The sequence below is a fragment of the Camelus dromedarius genome, chromosome 29, assembly GCF_036321535.1.
Source record: "Camelus dromedarius isolate mCamDro1 chromosome 29, mCamDro1.pat, whole genome shotgun sequence".
Classification (NCBI taxonomy): Eukaryota; Metazoa; Chordata; class Mammalia; order Artiodactyla; family Camelidae; genus Camelus; species Camelus dromedarius.
The window spans coordinates 13,048,407-13,068,768 of record NC_087464.1 but is presented as its reverse complement, the minus strand read 5'-3'; the positions used below and the strand labels follow the sequence as shown (position 1 = coordinate 13,068,768).

The 20,362-nt window shown below is 42.4% G+C and overlaps 1 protein-coding gene across 11 annotated transcripts in view; it reads right to left on the bottom strand.

The window, feature by feature from the left end:
• AKAP13 (A-kinase anchoring protein 13) overlaps positions 1-3,148 on the bottom strand; it is a 291,739-nt gene extending 288,591 nt beyond the window's left edge. For all 11 annotated transcript variants that reach the window (XM_031440520.2, XM_064480556.1, XM_031440522.2 and 8 more), the window contains exon 1: positions 2,925-3,148. The gene's annotated coding sequence lies outside the window, so the exon portion shown is untranslated. The remainder of the gene's footprint in view (positions 1-2,924) is intronic.
• Positions 3,149-20,362: the final 17,214 nt, after the last annotated feature.

Below are 20,362 nucleotides of genomic sequence, written 5' to 3'. Positions count from 1 at the left end.
AAAGTAAAGTAAGGAAGAAAAGCTGGAACTGATGAACTATTTCAGGTATCTTATTGCAAGTGTTAAAAATAATCCATCTCTCACCATTTCCTTAACACTATAAATGCATAGAGTTCTATCCTACCAAGCCGCTCTCCAGGTCCCAAAGACCAACAGCTGACTAAGAAGATAAAACTGCTGCTTCTCTTGACATTCAGTTCAACAAGCACCCTTAAAAAAATTGCAGTTAAGATTCTCAATTCCAGGGGCATTCCTTCTTTATGAAGGAAATAGCTAAACCACTAAACTCAGAAGCGCCAGACTTTTTTAAATGTTTTTTTTAAGTCATATAAAAATGTATCCAAATCATTGTCATGACAGCTACCGGGTAACAGGCATGTACTTAACGTTAGGCACGCTACTAAATACGTCACCCAGTTTCACTGATTCCTAAGAACGCTGCAAAGTATGTTACTACCCCTTACACAGCAGGAAGCTGAAGCTCTGAGAAGGTAAGTGATCTGCTCAAGGCCACCCAACTAGTCACCTGAAGGGTAGGATTTGAACTCAAATTCACCTAGCTCCAAAGAATGTATGTTCTTCTAAACTGTGCTACCGCCCCGTTTCCCAACAGAGGAATGAATAGGAAGAGGAGTGAATGGATTTGTCCTGCAATCCTAATCATTTCACCAAAAGGAGAAATTTCCTAAATCAGAACCACTTTGTGATATCCACAGTGCACTATTTAAACCCCAATTCTTTTTAAGAAGTAATTAACAGGTTAAGCAGAAAGGTCAGAAATCCTTTTAAACTGAACTACATTTCATCACAGACCTGAAAGTGAAGTGTCATTATGGCGGAGTCCCTAGAGTTAGCAGTTCTGTGTGCCCGACACTAGAGCGAAGTACCAAGCACTCACTCAATTCAAGTACATTGTGAGCACCTGCACTGGGTTAAGACTCCTTCCTAGCAAAGAGGGCACAGAGCTAAGTGAGAAGCCAGCCGCATCACAGCCCTCGAGGAGTTAACAGACCAGGAGTCCATTTATACTACTCATACAGTTACTATTAGTCAAACAAATAAATGAAGTGTGAGAAATCCTAAAACAAAAGTACGTATAACATGCTATCAGAGAAGGAAAGCAACTGGCCTACTTGTCTCGTTATATTCTAAGTAGTGTTTGTTTACATTCTGTCCCTCCCTGACAACCCCTTCCAACCTGTCAACCTCCCTCCCCACAATCCCCCCACGCGGGCACACACAACCACACCACCAGGAAAGAAAGCCTAAGAGCAAGGATTATACTTCCTAAAAGTGACCTTGCTGTTGTACTTTTAAAAGCACAAGCTTATGCCATTAGGACATTTTTCTTTAGCTTTGCCAGGTGAAGAAAGTTGGTTCTTCAAAGCACAATGAGGCCAACCAAACCAGAAAAACCCAGGGAACACTTCTCCACATTACTCACTGAGCATGAGAAACCAGTCAAAGCAAACCGACATACTCCATATTTCTCAAAATTTTTCTTTTAATTTAGTAGATGACAAAGTGATCTAACAACTAAAAGGAACACATTCTGGTCATTTTGTTCCACCACGAATCTGACGGACAATTAAGCTTGTTCCACCTGGGGGATTTAAAGAGACTCATTCTCACACCATAAACCAAATGAACCGAATTCAGTACAACCCATGCACCCAAGGCTCGACAACAAGGCAGGTACTTCTTGCAGTATGCAAATCCCCAAGAGACCACGGAAGACCACGGGACTGTAACACTGATTTACCTCAGCTGATGAGAACGCCTTTACAAATTAAAAAAAAAAAAATCTTTCCAAAACTGCCAGCGTTCGTCCTGATCTAGGCAACCCAATGGTTTAAAAAAAATTAAGTTTCTTCTGAAAATAAAATTGGGAGGGGAGGGGGTAGTTGTTGAATAAGAAAAAAAAAGGCACACTGCTTTTTCCTCTGGTTCTATATGTCTGCGGCAACAAACTCTCAAAATAACTTCACTGAGGAGTGTAAAAGTAAAGACGAACACCGAAATATTGCTCAATCCAACTTACATTGTGAACTCCTGAGTGCAGTCAAGATCTAGAGACTTATATGCGATGGAATCATTTCCCTGTAAGAACTATTTCCAAAAACAAAAAAACAAAAAGCCTATCCTTTCTTCCGATGGAAAAACTCTTGAGGATTTCCCCCATGTTTTTAAAAGCTCTTCACATACTTGTTGGCTTTAGGGGGGAAAGGGCGGCGGAGGGGAGGAGGGGATCAGTAAAACATATTTAAAAAAAAAAAAAAAAGTTTTGTTTGGTCTCAAAGCATGGCTGCACTTGAACCCGGCAGAGTTGAGCCGGTGGCACGGTCCCAAAGCCAGTCCCCTCGGGCTGCACGTCTCCGACCCGCGCGGGTCCCCGGGCCGCGCCCCCGAGAGCAGGCACGGAGATCGCCCCCCAAAGGCAGGCGCGGGTGACGTGTTTACCGCCCGCCCAGGCCCCCGGGAGCCGCTCCCGCGCGTCCGCAGCACTTGTTCGCCGACTCTCTCCGACGCGAGGGACTCACGGACGATTGCGGCCCCCAGCTCCCCGAAGAGCCGACCGGCGAAGCACGGGCCAGGGGTCCAGCGCCCGAGGGGGCATCGCGGCCGTGTCGGGAGGCCGCGCCCCCTACCCCGGGAGTGGCGGCGGCCCCGAAGTTGGGCTGAGGGAGCTGGAAAGCGCGCCGCGGCCCCGGGACAGACAATGCGCGAGGGGGGCCTCGGAGGGAGGCGGGGGCCGCAGAGCCGGGGGGCGCTCCCCCGCCGGCCATTCATCCCCGCCCGCCCGCGCGCCCTTGCCCCGCCCCGCCCTCAGGAGCCGCCGCAGGGGGAGGGACCCGCGCTCCGGCCCGCGACCCTCCTCAAATCACAAAACTTCCCAAACTCAGCCAACTAAGTTGTGCTCTCACCGTGAGGCGCCCGGGGCTCCCCCGCGGGCCGAGTCAGAGCAGCTCCGCACCTTCGCCGCGGAGAAAGACAATAGGCGGCCGCTCCTCCGGCGGCAGCGGCGGCGACGACCGCGACGGCTTGAAACGGCGGCGGCCAAGGCGAGGAGCGGGCACGGAGGTCTCGGCGGAGCCCAGGAGCTTCACCGCGGTTCCTCCGGCTCCGTGCTGGCCCTGCACACAGCCCCAACACGCCCACGCATGCGCCACAAGCCACTCGGGAATGGGCGGGGCACCCGGGGAGGGCGGTGACGCCTATGAGCCCTCCCGTGAGTAAGCGCGGAGCCGAAAGCTTCGAGCTGGGATTGCTTGGCAGAGCTGCCCATCAAGATCTGTGAGACCAATAGGAAGGCACCAGGGCGGTGCGGTCCGGTTGCTAAGGAAGGCTGAAGTTGATCGCAGCTGCTGCGCTGCGGCAAAGTGATCAAAGTCGGGTGTCTGGTAGAGGTGGAGACTGAAATGCTCACCCACCTTCTCCCCTCCGCCCTGTCTCCGGAAACCGCCCTTCCTCTGTGTGCGGGTGCTTACCTGAGCTGTAGCACTTACCGTAACACACACTGAAATGATTTACTCTTCTATTTCCCTCCTCTTGAAATCAGAAAGTGAGGTCTTCTCCGTATCCAGTGCCTGAGAGTCATAGCTACATATTCAACAGGTGTTTTAGATGGATGGGTGGATGGGTGGGTGGATGGATGGCTCTACGGTGTATCAGGATTGTGACAGGCCATCCCATAAACTTTTGGCTTCTCCATCACCTCAATATCGTACAGTCTTCAGGTTTCAAGGACCTCAGAAATCATCTGGTGGCTTCTGAAAAACAAAATGTGGTCTGTTGGTACACGAAGAAACTCCTTCTGATAGCTGTGCGTTTATTTTAATGTGTATTGAAGGGAAATGCTTATCACATCAAACGACTATTTCATTGATGTCATTTCGTAAATCAAATAGGAAGTTGTAAAAAATGAATCTACTTAAAGAAAAATTTTAAGTCAAAAAAATGGACACACTTTATAGGCAGTTCAAGATCATGCAAATTGATAGTGACTGAAGTAAGAACAGTGGTTGCCTAGAAGGAGAAGGGTTATTGGCTGGGAAGGATCAGGAGGGGTGCTGGGTATGTTCTGTATTTCATTCTGGATGGTGAATAACAAAGGTGCAGACTTCTGTGAAAATTCATCCATCTGTACACTTAAGATTAGCACACTGTACATATTTTACCCATGTATTTTTATATCAATTTAATATACTTATATAGGATATGGCCCCAAAAATGTGAAGATGCAAATGACTACCTTTTGGGAAACCCTGATGCAGGCAAGCTCCCTACCAGTGACTGAGTCCCTGAAAGGAGGCAATGTGAATTTTTACTGCCTGTATTGGGCACTTTCATTGTTGTTTGGCTCTAAATCTTAGAAGTCCTTCTAGGCTTGAGCTGAAATTTGCTTCCCTGTAAGTGAACCTGGTTCTCACATATACTTTCTTAATTCACCCTCACAGAATGAAAGACCAAGGCCAAACACTTCCAGTACTTCACGTGAAATTATTTCCCAATCACCTTATCCTTCCCTCCTCCATACTTGCTCTAATCTGTCCTGTCAATATTTAAAAGGTGGCACAGAGAGAGGAGACTCCTAGCTCCTAGTCCTGGCTCTGTCCCAAAGGAGTCCACCATGAGCATGTCACATCTCTCAAAGAATCTCAGTCTCCTGTAAAACAAGGGGGATAACCTAGAAAATCTCTTGGACCCTAACATGTGAAAACCTCATGGTCTTTTGCTGGAGCCAGGCTAGCCTGCTAGAGGCAGCAGCACATATTACCATGTCATCTTTCTAGTGACTGCTGACATCAACATTCCCTGCTCCCTGCCTCAGCAGGATTTACACCTTTCCAGCGGGCCACAGAAAAGGTCAAGAGTCCAACATTTTTCACAGTTTACCGTGCCTGCAAATCATCTGGGCAATTTTGTTAAACGTGGATTCTGACTCACAATGTGGATTCTGGGGTGGGATCTGGGATTCTGCATTTCTAACGAGCTCCCAGGTGATACTGATGCTGTGGGTCTGGGACCCCACTTTGAGGAGCAAGTGTCTCCTCTCTATTCCCCAGACAGCTAAGCCCTTGGTATTCTTGGGAAGTCCTAAGTAGTTATCCGCATGACTGGTACTTTCTCATCATTCAGGCACCAGCTGTAATGTCCCTCCTCAGTGAAAATGTCCTTGGCCGGCCTATCTAAAATAACCACCTCTCCCCTAGTTCCTCTCATTCATATTACTCAAACTTTTTCATAGCATGTAGCCCAGTCTGCAAGTAGGTTAGTTGTGTGTGTTAATGGCTCTCTCCCCCACTGTAATGTAAGCTCCCTGAAGTCTATTTTGTTTACCCTTCTCTCTCCTCCACCTATCAGTGCCAGCGGGAACAGCAGGCACTCAAAAGTTTTGCATGAATGAATTTGTACAGAAGGAGCTACTGTGAGGCGCCCTCAAACTGACTGTCCCTGATACTAAAGATTTGTCCTTCCAAGGGACACCAAATGTCTCTGTCCAGCGTGCCCCATTTCACCAGAAAGAGATTTGGGGTTTAGCAATTTTCTCACTTTCCCTGAGTCAGTTTTCAAGCCAGGAAAGATACCAGGGCTTTACCAAGCAGCAGTAGGATTTTGTATGTCTCAGCTTTCTCTGACCTATCTCTCCAGTCAATTTATAGTCTCCAATTGATTTACACAGGTTATACTACCTATAAATTTAACAAGGATAAACCCTATTTTACAGAGACTCTCTGGAAATGCCACAGCAAGGGAAAAACAACATCAACACTGTTTTAAGAATATGAATTTCTCTCGAGACCCATGATCCCTAAAATGTCTACTTTTGTAAAGGAAGGAACACTAGAACCAACTTGCCCCAGGGCTCTTCTTTCATAGCAGCGGACATTTTATTCCCTTCCTGGTAGAAATAGTACCCTGATTTGCCTTAGGGAACTTCCACTTTCAGCTCCTTGCTTGGGGTGAAGCCAGCTCCACCACCTCAATTCCATGGCTTCAGCATAGGATCAAACCTGAGCCAATCAATGCATTCTACCCACAGGTCAATAATTATTAGTTCACAGTTGGGCACATGACCCCAGATAGGCCAATTAGGGGCAACGGGTAAATTCTACCTACCCTCTGTATGAAGGATCACGGTCACTGACATTGTTTTTCTTGACTGGGAACAGGAGGGGTGTACTTATCAGCCATCTTGTTACCAGAATCTCCTCACGTGGAGCCAGCACAGGGGAAAGGTAAAGAAATGAAGAAAAAAAAATCTATCGGTGACATTGATTGGACAGCTGAATCCCTCAATTCCTCCGTCACATGAGCCAACAAAGCCAGTTGGAGTGGAGGTTTCTGTCACATGCATCTCTGAGTGTGCTCATTGATATGCCACCCAGGTGCAGATGATCACTGGTCAGTTCTCTGATTGCTTCTTGGTTCAATTGGCAAATACCTGAGGAGAGTTTGCTATGTGCCAGCCTTGGCCTTGGTCCTGCGATTCAAGATAAAAAAGGGAAGTTCTCACCTTTAAGGAGCTCAGTGAAATGAGGCAAACAGGCAGGCAAACCAGCAGGAAATCAGACCTGTAAGTGCCCCCACAGAGGTAGATGCAGGGTCTGCCTTTAGAGGGCACAGAGTGGAGTACATCTCCTTAGAGGGTGATAGTTCAGGCAAGGCATCCTGGAGGAGTGACAGTTAAGCCAGGTCTTGGAGGAAAATCCCTTGGGTAAGAGCGGTGGTATAGTTAATGCAGAGGCTTGGGAGGGTGTGCACAGGTAGTGAGGACATTCTAGGGAAAAGGAAGAGCCAACCCAAAGACACGGAGGTAGCAGAAACACAGCACATGCAATGAGCTGGAGGGAGAAGGGGTAAGAGGTGAAACTGAAGGGAGTTAGCCAGAGCCAGGTTACACTGCTGTGCTGAGGGTACGGCTTTTATCCCGAAAGGCCAAAAGGAACCTGGGGGGGGGGGGGGAAGCAAAGGAACAAGGATGAGAACAGATTTTCACCTTGAAAGATCACTCTCGCACCATGCACTTAGGCTGAATTTAAGTGGGGGATGAGGATGAGGGTGGAGAACAGGGGAATCTCTGAGAGAAACCTGGCTCCAGGTGGGCAGTTTTGCAGTCCAGAGCTGTTTTCACTTCTTGGGTGACAGAGAGAAACTTTCTTCCCCAAGTCAAACCCAAAGCTGCCCAATGGAAATATATGGTGAGCCACATACGTGATTTAAAATTTTCTAGCAGCCACATTTAAAACATAAAACAAAACAGGTGAAATTAATTTTAATATTTTATTGAACCAGATAGAGCCTAAATATTATCATTGCAACATGTAATCCATATAAAAATTTATTAAAGATGTATTCTACACTCTTTTTTTTATCATACTAAGTCTTCAAAAGAATCCTGTGTGTATTTTGCACTTACAACATATCTCAAATCAGACTAGTCACATTTCAAATGTCCAAAAACCATATGCGGCTGGTGGCTGCTGTGCTAGACAGCACCACTCAAGTTGATTGATTCTGATAGAGTCTCCATCTGGGAGTTTGTTCCAAACCATAACATGTTCCTAAGGCCATAATTCCTTCACTATGCCTCTTTCACTTGCATTATCTCATCTATTTTTCACAACCCTGGGCTGGGGCTATTATTCAACTTTTAAAAGTAACTCAGGTTTAGAGAGATTAAACAACTTGCTCCAAATCACAGTTACTAACTGACACAATTTACCTTCCAAGGGTTGAAAACTAACAGAAAGTTAAATGCACTTTAGAATAAATAGCACACTGACTAGGTCTTCCCTCACTTGGGCTCTCTCAGCCCCTCCCCCTCCCTTTCTCCATTTAGAATTGTGAGGGCTCAGCCTATCTATAGAGTAAGTGCTCAGTAAACAGCTGTTTAAGCAACCAAGCCCTTGTTCAGAATATATTTCTATAGTTCGTATCAGAGATTCTGCAGGCACAAACAAAAACAATGTTGAGGTAGTGGACTGGAGTTATAGGCTGGATTACAGATAAATGCATAGTAAATGGCATTTATCATTATGATTAACATCTCAGACAGTATTCACATTTTTAGGGAACTTGATGTACATTCATTGCAAATAGTCCTCCAGAAAGATTCTGCTGGTTTACATCCCTGCTGTTAGGGGGTCAGAGCGGCTAACCACTCTGATTTAAGTTCTTGTATTAGAAAGACCAGAGCTTTAGAAGCAGCAGGGATGGGTTTAGATCCTGAATGCTCAAATTCTTCGTTTCTAAAGTGATCATCCCTACTCAAAAGCCATGTAGTGACAAATACATAAAGACAACCTGTGCAGAACCCTTAGGATGTTGCCTGGCACAATGCAAGTGCTCTGCCCACTTTTAATTTCCTCCTCCACTTCTCCCTTTACAGACAATAAGGAAACAACACTCTAGGGATAGAGCTGATCATGCAGAAAACATGCTATTAAAGAAATTCAGGGAAACATGGAGCCTGCTGCAATTATAGTAGAGAATCTCCAACAAAAAGTGCATAGTGTCATGTATTGACTTCTCCAATAGATGTGGCAGCCACCTAGTCTCCTGCCCCTAAGGGATTGCCTAGCCTTTAATTAATATGGGCCAGATGTACTGCTTAGTGATAGAACAATGTATTTAATTTCTGAGACCCTTGCTTTTCTCCATAATGACCCTTCCAGCAATAGCTTTGCTAAAGGCTGCTCATGGGATCAAATTAAGCTTCTAAAGTCATTATATTTCCAACGGTAGAAGAGTAGGGGGCTGCTGGGTTCATGGAAGGAAAGGAATCACAAAAGACTTAGGATTAAGGGAACACCCTGCTCTCAAAAAAGGGATTGCCATATCTCTCAGTCTGGAGTCAAGGGGATTTAATTCTAGGGATGGAAAAGGGTTCAGAGATTCTCTCCCTATAACTATAAAGGAAAACCAGAGTCACTTTTGGGGGTAACATAATTTCGATTTGGTTAGATTTGGTTTGGTGTTTACTTTAAACGTAAGTTTCAGTTTGGAGAAGATGGGGACTGTTACTCTGATTCCAGAGAGATTTATGGGCTGGTTTGAGGACTGCACATTTCATCCTATTGCTTTTTTCTTTATGCCCAGGCTTTTCCAGTTTATTCAGCTGCTCTCATAATTATCCCCAATTATTTCTAATGGTAGGTTTCTGAAGCTGGAGTTAGAGAAACACCATGTTTTTTGAGCCTTAAACACTATTTAATGGAAAAGGACTCCAATAATTCATATGAGGCCTAAACTCAGGTTTTCTTGGGCAGATTTTTTTTTTCATTTTAATCTTGAATACAATATTTTTCTTCCTAAATTAGACAGAGTTTGCAATATTAAAAGAGAGAAGTCCTGATCTACACACAACTGTTAGCAGCTATAGTTTCAGTACAGCTTAAACCAGTGTTCTTTTTTTTTTTTAATGGAGTAAATATATCACTTATAATTTTCATGTTTTTGGGTCTTACAGTGTATAGATTCCTAGGTATGAAAGAACTTCAGGAAAGACCTGATCAATAGAATGTAATGAGTCAGAATCTTATTTTTTCCCTACTTTGTATTATCCAATGTACAGTTCATATTCAAATTCACCAGCTGCCTCAATAAGGATCTTTATCATTGTGCTTATTTCCCCCTAGAAGACCTGATCAAGGATCACACACTGCATTTATTAATAATACCTCTTTAGACTCCTGTAATTTAGAAAGGTTCCCCCTCTTTGTATTTTCTTTTGCTTCTGGTCTTCAACAAGGTTGACTTATTTAAAGAGTTCAGGTCAACTGTTTTGTAGTGTTTTCCACAATATGGATTTCTAATTGGTCCCTCCTTGGTAGAATCAAGTGATTTTTTTTTTTTTTTGCGAGAATACTGCATAGGTGATGTTATATTCTTATTGCATCACATTACAAAGGTCTGTTTAGCTGATATTAAACTGTTTTCTTTTAAAATACTTTCCTTCAAACTACTTTCTGGAGCTGTTTTTCAGAAGAGGCATTGTCTGTTTAAGGGAATACAAGAGATGTCTTATATTCTGCAGTCCTGTCCTCTTGAGGATCCACCATGCATAGTACCATTGCATATTAATAGTACCATTACATATTAAGGCTCTGAGAAGAGCTGTATTTAAAAAACTGTTTAGCTTTGTTTAATCCTGTATTTCTCAAAGTTATTTCATCGTGAAACCAGTTTCTCTTGGAAAATGCATTAACATCTCATATTGCGCTGAGGACACATTTTGAGAAACGGTGCCTGGAATCCATTCAATTCATCTTCCAGAAAGAATAGCGTAGACAGAGTTGGTTCTAAAACATCATTGACTATTTATCACTGCTATGACTTGAATGAGTGAATGTTTGTGTCCTCTAAAACTTGCATGTTGAAGATACAAAGAGGTGATATTAAGAGGTAGGGTCTTTGGGAGATAACTAAATTTAGATGAGGTCATAAGGGTGGAGCTCCCATGATGGGGTTAGTGCCCTTATAAGAGGAAGAGACCCCAGAGCTTTCTCTGTCCACTATGTGAAGATACAGTGAAGAGCAGCCATCTGCAAGCCTGGAAGAGGGCCCTTACCAGGAACCAGAGTTTGGACTTCCTAACACCTTGATCTTGGACTTTCCAGCCTCTAGAACTGTGAGAAAGGAATGTCTACTGTTTAAGGTACCCAGTCTATGGCATTTTGTCATAGCAGCCTGAGCTGACTGATACATCCACACTGTCATCCATTTCAAAGAGTCTCAACTCCCTAGTCAATAAAGGAAAACAGATGCCCCCTAAATCTCATCTCTAGCTTAATCTGATCCTGATCCTAACCCTGTGAGATTTCAACCCGCAGGCCCACCCACCGCAAGCACCTTTACACCTGGACAGTCTGCTGAACCACAGACTCAATTACAAAAGTAAGATCTCTTCTCCCTCATCTGCTCCATTTCCTCCTTTCCCCTTCCCGCAGTCCCATCCAGTTATTTCCAAAATTCTGCCTTTTCTTTCCACAATGTCATTTACCAATCAAGGCCAAGTTTTCTTTTCTGCTTCTCTCGTATTCAATTGCAAAGTTATGACTTAATGATTGTAAGTCTCCTAACAGGTTTCCCTGCCTGTAATATCACTCAACTAGTCCATATTTCTCTCTGCTACAGAATGATTTTCCTGAAGTACAGCCCTAACTTGTCACTTCCCTGATCAAAAGACTTCAATGGCTTCCACCTGCTTACAGAATAATACTAAACACCTTAGCAGAGAACCCAAAAATATGACTTCCAGCATCAATTTGCACAAAAACTACAATAGACTTCTTCTCTACCTAAACCCAAGTCCCTGCTCAAAGCCTCTAACTCTCCTTTTAGCCATCTTTTCCAAGAAGTATTTCACTCTCCAATGACCTGCTTAATATAATTTATTTTGGTCCCCTCTGGAATTTTATTTTATAATTAAACCTTTTTGTTTTACAGTTTTAGTCTTTATCCTCTGCCTTCAAACTTGGTCAAGTCTCTATTATCCTAAAAAATAAATAAACGGAATAAAATCCCTGACACAGATACATTCTTAAGACATTGTCCCATCTCTCTTCTTGCATTAGCCATTTCACTTTTAACCTACAATCACTGATTCCATTTCCTCCAATCTCCTCATCATCTGCCATCTTTTCTTAAATCCAACTTTAATTATGTAAAATATACATTCAATAAACACACCCACTTTAAGTGTACAATTCAATGAGTGTGAGAAATGCATAACTAACCCCACAAACAAAAAACAGACCACTTCTATGATCCTCAAGAGTTCTCATGTGCCCCTGTTTTGTCAATCCTCACTCCTACCCATAACCCCAGACAATTTAGATAAGATCTGTCTTCTATAGGGTTTACTTAGATGGAATCAGAGAGTGTGTGTCTTTGGCAAGTGTATTATTACCAAAATTTAGGTTAAAAGAGCAAACATTTATTATCTTTACAATTTCTGAGGGTTGGGAATCTGTATGGCTAAAATGGATGGTTTTGGCTCAAGGCTTCTCATGAGGTTGCAATAAAGCTGTCAGCTGGGGCCACAGTCTCTGGACTAGAGCTGGAGAATCTACACCTAAGTTCACTCTCCTGGCTTTTGGTAGAAGGTGTCAGTTCCTTGCTACCTGGTCCTCTCCATAGGAATGCACACAGCATGGCTTCTTTCATAATGAATGATGAAAAACAGAGAAAGAGAGAGAGAGAGAGAGACAGAGACAGAGACAGAGACAGAGACAGAGACGTAGTAGAAGCAACACTAATTTTTATGGCATAGTCTCCAAGTCAGGTACCAACACTTCTTCCTTGTTATATTCATTAGTAACAAGTTGCTAGGTCCAATCCACATTTAAGAAAGGAGGATTATAGAAAAAACTGAATTCTAGGAGATGGGGGCCAGTGGGGACCATTTTGGAGGCTAGCTATCACAGTCTGTTCTTTGACCTCCCATTGATTCACATTCTTTTCATATGGAAAATACACTCATTATATCCCAAGGCTGCGAAAAATATATTCTTTACATCCCAAGACTCTCAGATATATCCAGACCATTGTAACATCAAAGTCTAGAATTTCAGAAGTTCATAATCTAAATGAGGTCCAGGTGTGAATGAAGTCCCTTAGGTATAGACATTAAGCATAGCTCCTTGAGTATAATTCTTAATCTTTAAACGTGTGAATCCTACGGAATAGACAAGTCATCTGTCCCCCTTGCAAAGCACCTAACCAGTGTACAATGGTGAAACAGGAGGCACAAAGTCATCACAGGTTCACAGCAATTCTAAACATATCTTGGAAAATACTGTGAGTTCTTAGATTAGGACACAGTCTTATTTCAGCTCAGGAATGGTTCTCATAGCTCTTGGTCCCACTCTCTGAGTTATCTTTCCTTTTGCATGAAAAGTAGCATGTATCTGCAACTAGGTAGATTCCTTAGCTTGCTTCTGTCTTATTGAATTTCAAAAGCCCCAAATCCTTTCTACATATTTTACTGTCTTCACCTCTTTTAGTCCAAGCTGGTAGTTATACAATTCTGCTGATACAATTATTTTAAATAGTTAGGGGGTCTCCTGTGAATCTTATTGGGGGTCCACTCCATTAAAATAAACCCACACTCACAAATCTCTCTGATATAGTTCTTCTCTACTTGGAACTTCTACTAAAAGACAATACCCTTAAGCTTTTCAGAAGTCCCATTGTTTGATTGAGAGAACCTGTTAGTCACACCCATCACACCTTAGAGAGCTTTCTCTGAACAGTACTAAGAGGCAATACCTTTAAGCTTTCTGAAGTATTAACAGAGCATTTTATATACATGCCCTTGGCTTTCTCTTTGGACCAGGCTTTCCCAGCAATATTTTGGATTTGATCTTTTCTCAGAAGTCATTTTAAAATTGTATTTAATAAAATAAAATTATTTGCCATCTAGAGAGGATGAGAATCTCCAAACCTTTCCTCTCCTTTTTTTTTTTTGGTTTAACAATCCTTCCATTAGTGTATCCCTCTCACTTGCATTTTACTATAAGCAGCAGGAAGGAACCCGGTGGCACCTTCATCACGCTGTCTGGAAATCTAAATTTGATCACCCAGTTAATCAGGTACATTTTCTACCACCCTCCGTATTTGAATAGGACAACAATATTACTACATTTTCTGCAACTGCATAATGAAGGTCTCCTTTTATCCAGTTTCTAATAAAATTTTCCTCATTTTCCTTTAAGTCTTTACCAGTGGCCTCTTTGAAGTCCATAATTTGACAAATAGTGCGTTCCGGGCACTTTACGCTTTCACTAATGCTCTCCTCAAAATCCACTCACTTTGTGTTTCCAAAACAATTTTGACTTCTTTGATTTTTATTACATTAGCACCCCATTCTTGGTACCAAAATCTGTCTTAATTATCTGCTTCTGTGTAGCCAATTACCCATAAACTGATCAGCTTAAAACAACAAACATTGATTACCTCGCAGAGTTTCTGAGGGTCAGGAATTGAGAATGGCTTAGCTGAGTGGCTCTGGCTGAGTTTCTCAACAGGTGAAGGAGTTGTAGTCTCTGAAGACTTGACTGGCGTTGGAAGATCCACTGGTTCCAAACTCACTCCTGTAACTGTTGACCATGGACTTCAGTTGCTCATCTCACGAGATATTTCAAAGGGCTGATCACAACATGGCTTTCCTCGGAGTGAGTGATCTGAGAGAGAGAGGAGACTGGAAGCTACACCACTTTAATGCTTGTCTCTAAGCCACAGACCATCACTTCTCTTATTCTATTCATCAGAAGCAGGTCACTAGATCCAGTCCAAATTCAAGGGTAGTGGATGAAATAATAACATAAATACCAAGAGGCAGGGTTCATTAGTGTCATCTGGGAGTCTGGCCACCACAGCAAGCTGCTTAACCTCCCTTGTGTGTGCACTAATATCCTCATCTCTAAAATCCAAATAACGGTTTTTAACTCACATAGTTGCTGTGAGGTGAAACGAGAGAATAAATACAAAGTCCTTTAGAAAAAATACCTGGCACCAAGCAAAACTGTGACTCCTGGCTCTGATTATTGTTTTAACCACATGAATGATTCTTAAAACTTCATCTTCATCAAACACAAAAATAAACTCAAAATGGCTTAAAGACTTAACCATAAGGCAAGACGCTATAAACATCTTAGAAGAAAATATAGGCAAAACATTGTCTGATATAAATCTTAACAGTGTTCTGCTAAGGCAGTCTACCCAGGCAATAGAAATAAAAGCAAAAATAAACAAATAGGACCTAATTAAACTTACAAGCTTTTTCACAGCGAAGGAAACCATAAGCAAAACAAAAAGACAACCTACAGAATGGAAAAAATACTTGCGAAAGATGAGACTGACAGGGCATAATTTCCAGAATATATAAACAGCTCATTCAACTTAATAATAAAAAAACAAACAACCCAATCCAAAAATGGGCAGATCTAACAAGCAATTCTCCAATGAAGGCATACAAATGACCAATAAGCACATGAAAAAATGTTCAATATCGCTAATTATCAGAGGAATGCAAATCAAAACTACAATGAGGTATCACCTCACACCAGCCAGAGTGACCATCATTAAAAAGTTCACAAACAATAAATGCTGGAGAGGGTGTGGAGGAAAGGGAACCCTCCTACACTGTTGGTGGGAATGTAGTTTGGTGCAGCTGTTACGGAAATTCGTTTAAAAACTGAAAATAGACTTACTGTATATGATCCAGCAATACCACTCCTGGGTATATATCCAGAGGGAACTTAATTTGAAAAGACACCTGCACCCCAATGTTCATAGCAGCACTATTTACTATAGCCAAGACATGGAAACAACCTAAATGTCCATCGACAGATGACTGGATAAAGTTGTGGTATATTTATATAATGAAATAGTACTCAGCCATAAAAAATATAAAATAATGCCATTTGCAGCAACATGTGTGGACCTGGAGATTGTCATTCTAAGTGAAGTAAGACAGAAAGAGAAATAAAAATGCCATATGATAGCCCTTGTATGTGGAATCTTAAAAAAAGACAAATGAACTTATTTATTAAAAAGAAACAGACTCACAGACATAGAAAACAAACTTACGGTTACCAGGGGAGGAAGGGGGTGGGAAGGGATAAATTGGGAGTTTGAGGTTTACAGATACTAATTACTATATATAAAATATATATATATATATAGATATATATAGATATATAGATATATAAACAAGTTTCTTCTGTATAGCACAGGGAACTATATTCAATATCCTGTAGTACCCCTTAATGAAAAAGAATATGAAAATGAATATATTTATGTATATGTATGACTGAACTATTGTGCTGTACACCAGAAACTGATACAACATTGTAAACTGACTGTACTTCAATAACAAAACAAAACAAAACAAAACAAAACAAAAATTCATCTTGGTGCTCACAGCACTTTATCTAGTGTCCAGGGCACTAGATTTTCTTTTTTAACTGTCTACATGGCTCCCAGTACCCAAAATATACATGCCACAAAACAGCATCTTTCTGTTCATTAAGACTCTTGTGGTTCACTGGCTCAAGAAAAAAAAAAAGGAAAATTTAAGTCTAGAGATAGATTTCGAGCAAGTCTGGTTCCAAGTGATTCAATGATGCCATTAGGAATCTGTTTCTCCCCATCAGCTTCTTTGTCTCTCTCCATCTCCTTCTCTTGACTCTGTTCTCCTCTGTCTTGGCGTCTTTCTCAGAAAGCTCTTCCCTCATAGTAACCATATAACTACCAGAAGCTCCAGGTCCTCATTCTATCATACCCCAGTGAAATGAGAGTTTCTGTATCCCAATACTTTGATCAAAATTCTCAGGGCTATGTTTCACTGGCCCAACTTTGATCACATGTCCATCCCCGAAGCAGTAGTGGTAGCACTATAGCACTGCAGGCAGGTCACTGAAGAAGACTTACTAGCTCCCCTATAATTGTATGGTCCCCCTATTTTTGGTGACTTCTTAATCTTACAAATTGCTATGCAAACACAGCTTAAAGTTCCACCGTCCCACCACTATATTAGCATTCATAAGCAATTCTATATAAAAATTACAGAGTCTGCCCTGATGGCCTGGGAGATGAAATGTTCTGATTAGTCAGGCCTGGGTCAGGTGCCCACCCATTGAACGAAAGCTGGTGTCAGTTACAACCTGAGCCACATGAATAGAGAATGTAGGATGGAGTGTGTATTCAAAGGAAAACTGAAGTATCGTAGATAGAAGCAAGTGGTATGGAGGCTGGGAAGGCAAAAATCAACAGATGCCCATCTCAGTCACCTCCCCTTCCAAATTCATTCCTTTTCCTATGTCCCATCCTTCAGCAAAGGTCACCAACTGGACTGAAACCTTCAAGTCACCTCTGCCACCTCCCTCTGCCCTGCCCCAAACATCCAGACTGATGCCAAGTCCTTTTGATTCTCTCTCTTCACATGCCCAGAACATGTCCTCTGGTTTTCCCTTCCCGCCCTTGTTGCTATGGTTTCCTCCACCCAGAATTGCCTCCCACTGCATCACTGTCTGGCTAATTCCACAAGTCTTAAAAGCCAGCTGAAGAACAGCACCTCCACGAAGCTCACAATCTGGGAGGAGTCAGATGAGTCACCAATTTATAGGAAGATAGTTCTGGGTCTCACTTTTATTTGGGAGTTGCTCTCACAGTTAAATAGAGCTCTTAAACCAAGACCTTTGGAACTTAGGAAACCTTGGGACCAGGCATAGGCTGAGAGCTGGTCCTTCAACTCTCTCTTCTCTATCTCCTGGGCACACATTCATTTCCCCTCACACAAAGCCGGTGCCTTGCAAATGCCAAAACTGCCAAATGTAGAAACCTATTCATCCAGAACAAAGGCATCAGAGAATGTTTTTAAAATTTCACATCTGTGTCTCAATTCGTGAAATTTCAATGAAGTTTACGAAAAACGATTTAATTTTGTTTTCTTTCCCCTTTCTGTCTTCAATTAGGATTTCATGGGTCTCTGTCACCTTGGCTTGAAGAGGCCCTCTGTTAATGCACTTAAATCTTGACCTGCAGACCCCAGAGGGTGTATCATTCCCAGCCAAGCTGTGACTAGAGCTCCACTTCGGAAGGCCTTGGCCTCAGCATACATGAGGGACAAAGCTTGTGACACCAGACACTCTTTAGCTGGAGTAACTTTAGCTCTTACAGTGGATATAGGGTCTATTTGGAAATCTGCTTGACTTTTTGTTTTTCTCTGGAAGATCTTCGTCTCTTTTTCTTTTCATTTTAAGTACAGAACTACCACCTGATTTTCTACTCTAAGTATTCAGTGACAGAAAGATGGCAACTGTGTAATGCATGTGTGCGTGCACGCGCGCGCACACACACACACACACACGAGAAGATTGATTTTAAAAGTAAGCTCGAACCTGTCTGACTTCAGCAGGGTTGCCAAGTCTTCGAAATAACTTTGTGTTGGGACCTGGCCTGTTTGTGCTGAACGTTATCCATTCTAGCTCCTCGTTTGTTTCTAACTTGCTTTCCCAAATGCTTCCATTGAGTTATGCCACTTATCACCTGCTTAGTATGCGACACTTTATCCGCCAAGACAAATGTCAGATTAGAAAAGCCATCCAGTGAATGAGGGCAATACAGGATCGCAACACAGAAAGTTTGAAGCTTTTGCTTTTAATGTACTTTCTAAGTCTGCTGCTAAGGTGGGTGGGATTTTTATTACATGTGGGTGTGTTGTATTTAAGTTACAGAGACAGAGCCTCAGATACATGGGTCCTGGTTGGTAGGAAAAACTGCCCTTGAAACTCCAAAACTCTGACAGTACATCTGATCAAAAGAAGTGGCAATGATTAAAAACAAATGTTCACAAATGTTGTGGAGCTACTAAAAAGTGAAGTCATCAGATTTTCAGGGCACGTCTATAGACTTCTCACAATCATAATATTTTTTAATTAAATGAACTAAATGCTTTTGAAAGTGAGAAGTTGGCAGCTTTGGTAAGGGCCAGATATCGAAGGCAAGAACTGGGGGTACCTTAACAGTGAGGCTTCACAGTCATAAACTGCTTCTGCTAATAAATGTCAGGGCTGGGTTACAGCCCGCCCTCCCACTCTCTCCCTCCTGAGAGGCCTCTGAGAACTCGTTTGTCAGAGAGATCATTGTCTCCAGATTTGGTAAAAATCTCGAAACTCCTGTTCACATTATGAGAACCATGGATTTGGCTCTGCAGGTGAAAACAGAGTCAAACGGTCTAGCCATCGTATCAATATTCCAATTCAAATCCAACCTCGTCCCACCCCCAACAGCACCGTCAACACAAAACCAAAATCCCAACCTGCATGCAGTTCTTCGACAATTTTAATTTTTGAAGGTGTAATTTTCTCTCTCTGTGGGGCAGGCGTGCTGGCGGGGGGAGGGAGGGGGCAGATGGTGTCATGAGTTCATAAAAAGCAAGTCAAATCTGTGGACATAAATTATCACGGCAATTTAGAAAAGCAAATCTGATCGTGTTACCCTGCTGCTTGGAATGCTTCAAGCACTCACGAGACATTTCATTTTCAAGCCCAAATTGCATAGCTTAGCTCCCCAGACCCCCTGTGATCTGACCTCTGCCCAGCTCTCCAGCCTCTGCCTTGGCCCCACCCCCTGCAATTCCTCTGTTCCCCTCGGTCAGAACCAACGGCGATTTCATACTCCCTGCCTAGGCGCAGGGAGAGCCAACCCCACCTTCCTTCCTCACCTGGTCTACTCCTGCTTGTCCTTTCTGCCTCCCACCTGCCCCCACTCCCCTTCATGCCTTACTTCCCAACACACACATGCATGCGCACACACACGCACACACACGCACACACACACACATACACACCCTCCTCAAGCAGTTCCTAAGAATCCCATTTAGATACTCTTCCTGGGACATGCCCCGACTCTAGTTTTGCCCTTATACATTGCACTATTATAGTCTTACTTGCCTGTTTCTTCCTCTAAACTGAGACCCACAAGTCACTTACATCCCCAGCTTCTAGTTCAGTCCCTAACCCAGAATATGGGCTTAATCATTTTATTGAATGAAAGAATAACTGAATTGCCCATTTCTCTTTCTGGAACACAGAGTATCCCAGAATGGCCTTCAGTGCATTTTTGATAATTGAGTCCTGTATTAGAAAGAAGAGATGGCTCTAGGGCTCTAAAAAGGACTTGGTAAACCAAACCAGACAAAGATACCACAAAAAAAGAAAATTACAGGCCAATATCACTAATGAATATAGATGCAAAAATCCCCAGCAAAATACTAGCAAATTGACTCCAACAATGCATTAAGAGGACCGTACACCACGATCAAGTGGGATTTATCCTAGGGATGCAGGGATTTTTCAGTATCTGCAAACCAATCAATGTGATACATCACATTAACAAATGGAAGAATAAAAACAATATGATCATCTCAATAGATGCAGAAAAAGCTTTTGATAAAATTCAACATCCATTTACGGTAAAAAACTCTCCAGGAAGTGGGCATAGACAGAATATACCTCAACGTAATAAAGGTCATATATGAAAAACCCATAGCTAACATCATACTTAATGAGGAAAAGCTGAAAGCATTTCCTCTAAGATCAGGAACAAGACAAGGATGCCCACTCTTACCACTTTTATTCACATAGTTTTGGAAGTCCTAGCCATAGCAATCAAAGAAGAAAAAGAAATAAAACGAATCTAAATTGGAAATTAAGAAATAAAACTGTCACTGTTTGCAGATGACATGATACTATACATAGAAAACCCTAAAGAAGTGACCAGAAAACCACTAGAGCTCATCAATGAATTTGGTAAAGTTGCAGAATACAAAATTAATAAATGGAAATCAGTT